Source organism: Trematomus bernacchii, unplaced genomic scaffold, assembly GCF_902827165.1.
Source record: "Trematomus bernacchii unplaced genomic scaffold, fTreBer1.1, whole genome shotgun sequence".
Classification (NCBI taxonomy): Eukaryota; Metazoa; Chordata; class Actinopteri; order Perciformes; family Nototheniidae; genus Trematomus; species Trematomus bernacchii.
The window spans coordinates 591,808-598,536 of NW_022987792.1; positions in this window are offsets into that span (position 1 = coordinate 591,808).

Genomic DNA, 6,729 nt, shown 5'->3' on the forward strand with positions numbered 1-6,729 from the left:
CTCATATGACGCACACCTGCACACTTGCTAGCCTGTTCCACTCTTTGGGTGTTTCTCAATCGCGAGTACGCTTGCTTGGTAGCACATGTCTGCCGAGCATCTTGCGTCAGAAGCGAGTCAAGAATACTTCCTGACATTCGGAAAACGAAGAGTGGAACAGGCTAGCAAGTGTGCAGGTGTGCGTCATATGAGAGGCCCCGCCTTACATCTTCCGCGATTTGGGGAAATTGGTCCGTGCGCAAAGCATTGTGGGGATTTTAAGACCGCGGAGTCTACTCATGTGCAGCCTCGATATTTCTCCAAACGGAGTACGCCGGGCTCGGTAGATTTCCAAGTATGCTGGAGATTGGAAGAGTACTTCGGCGGCACTCGATGACGTAGTATGCTTGAAATAGTGGCTCTGCAGCAGCTTTACTCGCGATTGAGAAACACCCTTTGTTTTCCGAATGCCAGGAAGTATTCTTGCCTTGCTTCTGAAGCAAGATGCTCGGCTCGGCTGTGCTACCAAGCCAGCATCCTCGCGATTGAGAAACGGCCAGAGTCTCCCGCTCTCATCAGCGTCAGCCCCTGATTGTTTCCACCTGTGCCCAGATACCTCTTGTTTATATTCCCCAGCCTTCCCTTGTCTTGTGTCAGTTCGTCTTGTCCTGTCTCCATGCCAGTAGTCAGCGTACAGGCAAACCGTTCGCTCGGCTTCCTACGCCGGAACCTGCGACGCTGTCCCCAGAAACTGAAGGAGACAGCTTTTGTGGCCCTAGTACGTTCTAAACTAGAGTACGCCAGCTCGGTCTGGGACCCCTACACTGATAAAGACAGTGATGCCCTGAAATCAGTACAAAGAAGAGGTGCAATATTCATTTTTGGAGATTATGAATGGGACAGCAGTGTCACAGAAATGCTCAAGCGGTTGAACTGGGTGGAATTAAGTGAAAGGCGGCGATTGGCTCGTTTGGTTCTCTTCTTCAAGATTGTCCATAACATCTCAGCCATTGATGCATCAATGTACCTAGAGCCAGTTAGAAGAAGTGCAACCCGCAAAGCCAACTCTTTGAACTTCGAGCGAATTTTCGCAACTAGTGACACTCTTAAATACTCCTTCTTTCCGAGAACAATCAGAGAGTGGAACTTGCTACCAGAAGAAGCTGTCATCGCAGAAACCGTGGAGTGCTTCCGGCAAATTTTAAGAGACATTTAGCGGGGATCATCCATCCCCCACTGAGCGTGATACCTCTGGGTTCTGCTCAGTATTAATCCAGATCCAGATCCAGACCAGCGACTAAGTATTATGACTCAAGCCTAATTTATGCTCCAGACGTCTTAAGTAAGTTTTGTTCCTCACCTTGTGAGCGATTTTCACCTCGTCAAGAGTGTCGATCCTTATTTTGTACATCCTTTTTGGAATAAAGTACCTTTTTGCACACTTCACCTTTGTCTCTCGGGTCGTGCATTTGAGTTCAGTTCCTTGTGATTCCAAGTTCGTGACAATTACAACATATGGAATTTATTTTTATTAAAACTACTGTAAGAAGATTTTTCTTTGCTGTGTACCAAAGGTAAAAAGAAATAATTTTCTCTTATTAAATAATAATAATAATAATAATACACGTAATTTATATAGCGCTTTCCCTGGTGCTCAAAGTGCTTAAAAAATAAATAAATAAAGCTTATGACAAACTTTATTCCTCACTGTTTTAGGTTACTTTGTGTGGTCTAAGAAGCTACTCAAACAACAAGCAACAGCCATGGTGACTAGTGATGGAGATAGAACATGTGCACCTGTGGTTAAAGCCACATTTAAAACCACAGTACTGTATTTCAAAACAGTCCAAAAAAATCCAGTAAATAGCAAAGCTTTGTAATACATCTCCAAGTGTCAGTTAGATGGTAATGTGACTGAGAAAAAACAATGTTTATAATAATCCTCCACCTATATTGATCCATCTAACCTGGACAGATGTGAAAACAAGGCGGGGTTTCCACTGTATGTTGTTAGAGCTTTTACCATTTGTTACCACCACTGTACCATCCTTGAAAAACACAATTTCATGAGTTTTGACAATTTTAAATCTTTTAAAAGTATGTGTTTTTTTTATAAATGTTTACATGGACTGCCCCCCCCCCCCCCCTCCCTTAGGGGAATTCATCCACAAAACACACACTGGACGCTGCACTAGGTCAGAAACCAGAGGAGACTGTGAAGTCCACCGTAGACGGACCACTTTTGGACAAAATGCTAAAATCCGGCATATTTACACTTGAAGCTACACTTGAATTATTTGTCTAAAGTGTTCATTAATGTGCATTGTCCCTGTTCAAATAAACGATTAAATGAAAAAAATGAAATGTTACATTTTTTCATTACATATCAGTTATTAGACTTCAGTGCACTCTTTGTACAACCTGCTCTTCCAATGTGTTTGTCACTTGCATTCTAGCTATAGCCATGCCAATAAAACAGCATTGAATTGGACAGACGGACAAAAGCAAACCAGACAAGTGGGGGCAAGACACAAAGAGGAAATAGAGACCAACAGGAAGACATCACTCTGAGGTATCTGTCGGGTTGAGACACCTCTACATCTCCATCCCATCATCTACTCGTCTGTACATCTCCTCACCCTCCTCCCTCATTCACTTCCTCCCTGTCTCCTCGGCCATCGTAGCCTCATAGGATGTGTGTGTAGCTGAAGAGAGCAATCAAATGCAGCGATGTGGTGGTCAGAGGTGTGTGTGTGTGTGTGTGTGTGTGTGTGTGTGTGTGTGTGTGTGTGTGTGTGTGTGTGTGTGTGTGTGTGTGTGTGTGTGTGTGTGTGAGAGAGAGAAAAAGACAGCGGGCCTGGTGAGGGGATTACAATGGCCGTGTCGAGACACTCAGATTGGCATCACATCCAGACAGACGTGGGGGAGAAGGTACAGAGAGAAGGAGAGAAAAGAAAATTGGGAGAGTCATAAAGGGGATGAAGGGTAGAGAGAGAGAGAGGGAGAGAGAAATAAATAGGAGACACGGAGAGAAGGACGGCAGCAGAGGAAACCCTTGAGATGACAGCATGTAAATACGGGCGTCTAAAGTGGAGATGAAGAGGCGGCAGGATAAAAAGCTCTGAGCGCTGTGTGATTATGGATCAATTTGCCGCAATCAAGCCCCCTTATGGCTGGTCCCTGTGAAATGGAGAGATTTCTGCTCCTCAAGGGCAGCCGTGATGGCAGTGGAGGTCACAGACAGAGAGAGAGAGAGAGAGAGAGAGAGAGAGAGAGAGCTGCAGGAGGGAGAGGAGCAGGAGGAAGGAGACGATATGTCCTCAATAATAACGGTGTTAGCAGCCACCAGCATTAAAACTGAGCTGAGGGGCTTTTTCATTGTGTTAATGATGAGAGGTGGAGAGATGCAGGCCTTCGGATATCATCCACCAGCAAATGAGGATGCACTGTGACATTAATGATGACTTCCTTATTCCCATTTTGTTAAAGAGGCCAACATGGCACCACGATACAATTTCATAATATTTAATTGTAAGGTCAAGTCGAATTTGTGTTGCAGCAACTCCATTTGCAACGTCAACAATATTTATGATAAGAGACACTGAAACAGATAATAACTTAACATTGCAATCATGAAAGACAACATGTTCAAATGCCTTTAACATACATTAAATATAGGATTTAACTATGTATTTAATTTGAGAAGAAATACTGTTTCAGTCTTACTTAAATTTAACAGAAAGCCCTGTATTTTTTAAAGTAACAATTCATATGAGCTGGTCAGGACGTGGTCGGGGTCAGAAAGAGTGTCTTGAATATGTGATTATGATTTTCATTTGGTGGAGCAGTTATGACTCTAAGGAAATGGACAAACACTTGTACCATGTAGAATTAAAACACTCATAATCACAGATGTAAAAAACAAAAGAAAAATCGCACCAAAAGAAAATTGGCGGAAAAAATATGTATACTGTGTTTTGTGCTTTTGGAAATATATTTTCATGATAGCAAATGGTCCAACATTGCACCCAAGTAAGTCAATCAGAAGTGTGTTTTTTGCAGCTATAAACAAACCCAGTGATGTCACAATGTAACGACACACCAAGCAGTACATTCATACATCAATGCAGCACGGTTTGACCACTAGAGGTCAGCAAAAACAAGACTTTCAACGAGCGTGTTTAATATCTAATCACAACACAACAGGTTGAGGCAATACTTGAAAAAAATCAAGTGTTGTATGTTTCTCAATATGCTACTGAAGGTGAACCATATTAAGACATTAATGTTTAATTGAACCTCGTCAGACAAAGACACTGGAGGATTTTGAGACAAATATATACTTTATATACAATCTAATATGTTTTTATATAAAGGGATCTACTTTCTCGAAATACTACGTAGGCAAAAATGTGCTCTTGGTTTTTTTTCTGTGCTTTCGTGCCCGTGAGACTTCAGATGAAATGTAGTCTTTGTGGTTCAATCTGGCACATTTACATAGACTCAAGTGGTCATGTTAATTAAAGTGCATTGTCTCTTCTTCAATACATACATAGGAAGAGATTCAGCTTCATGACCACTGTGGTTTATTCCTTCGGCCAACTGCAACTTCAAGCTTCCCTTCATGCCTCTCAGAAACAAACCCATATCTCTTACAGTCACACGCTGCTTTATGGAGAGTGATAGACAGTTGGCACGGAGGGCGAGACAGAGATTCACTGAGACAGAGACAAAGAGGAAGCTCTGTCAAGTATCAAACGCAATAGAGAAGCCTTTTAGCGATGTGATACGGACGTCTGGCGCAAAGTCAGAGGCGGGGACTGCTTAGCCATTGGTCACAGGCGTTTCTGAAACCCTGACTTCTCCTCTCTCTAAAAAATGATGACAGGAGAAGAGGAACATAAAAAGAAGGCATGGCGGGTCTGTGCGCGGCGTGATATAGAATCAGAGGCAGCCAGTAATAGCCTGTTTTGAAGAATGCGCCACTGAACTTTAAGGGCCTTCTTGCTTGAAAGGACAAGTTACAAATAGGAAGAAGGGAGAGGGAGAAATGATTTCCCAGGGATAGACCCCTTGCTGTGCTGCCCTATCGCTGCACACAGTGGAAGGCGTGTGTGTGTGTACTGTACAGGAGTGTGTGTTTGGGAAACTCAGCACAAAAATTGGCAAAACGTGCACAAGCAGACGGTATGAGAACACCTGTACTATGAGGACAAAGAAGACACAGTTTGTTCTCAAATGTCATTCGGACCTTTTTCCAGTTTTCAAAGAGAAGCTGTAACACTATCTGACAGGCGGACAGAGAGATGTGTAGTTCTTTTATTACTCCGTCTCTTCCTACCCATCAATAATTTCTGAGCCACAACAATACAGCCGGTCTGAGGTAAACAACCATAGTGCATCCCAGCTTTAATAACCTCGGTCACACCTCCCAGCGATTTGTCTTTCAGTCCATTTTTTTGTTCGATTCTACCTCTTTTCTTGAGCTGAAAATAACTTATAAGTAACCAAACAGCCCGGAAGAACTATCTCTGTGTGTGTGTGTGTGTGTGTGTGTGTGTGTGTGTGTGTGTGTGTGTGTGTGTGTGTGTGTGTGTGTGTGTGTGTGTGGTCATGTGTGCATTGCGTGCATCGGCTCGGCAGTAGTATTACACTAATGTAAAACACTCATTATCACGGATTAAAAAACCTAAGGAAAGTCGGCAGAAAGAAATACGTAGGCCTACTGTGTTTTGTGCTTTTGGAAATATATTCAATGTGGTCTTTTAATGAGAGCAGAAAATCCAACACCCAAGTTAGTGAATCAGGAGTGTGCTTTTGCAGCCATAAACGAACCCTAGTGATGTCACAATGTACCGACACACCCAGGAGTACATTCATAAATCACTGCAGCGAGGTTTGACCACTACAAAAACAAGACATCCAACGAGCATCAATCAGCTATTTAATACCTATAATCACAACAAACTACCTCTTTTCTAGTCTCATATCTCGACAGCAGCTGAAAATAACTTATAAGTAACTCACCAGACTGGAAGAAGTAACTGTGTGTGTGTGTGTGTGTGTGTGTGTGTGTGTGTGTGTGTGTGTGTGTGTGTGTGTGTGTGTGTGTGTGTGTGTGTGTGTGTGTGTGTGTGTGTGTGTAGTCACGTGTGCATTGCGTGCATCGGCTCGGCTCGGCAGTGGCGACAATGTCATTCAGCAGTTTAGTAACAGGCCATTACCTTGTTAATACCAGCCTAATGGGCAGTCTGCTATTTTAAAACCGCGGTCGTGTTTGTGCCATTAACAACCACTTAGTGCTCCGCTCAAATCAACAGGCCACCGGGACACACCGAAAAACAATAACAAAGACAATGTGATAATATGCCCCGTGTCTTTATTAACACTAAAAACATTAAGAGACAAACACATTGCACTTCAGCTCACATGAGACCGTTTCCAGATGGTAAACTAGTAGACTGAGGACAAATAATTATGTCAAGTTTCTGCGTTTATTTGTTGGTATTATGATCATTTTATGCAGTAAAGAATCTAAATATGCAGCCCATTCTCAATCCAAACTCGTCACACATGGACACTTAGATGCTACCACTTTCTAACTCACTAGGTAGTCCTTCATGTTAATCTATAACGCTCCACTGAGGTCCAAAGACATCCAGAGGTCACTGATCAGGACTGTTGTTTTCTAAGAAGTACTTACAGCAGTTAATGGTGTACTTTTCCTCCACTACATGTATTGAATACCTT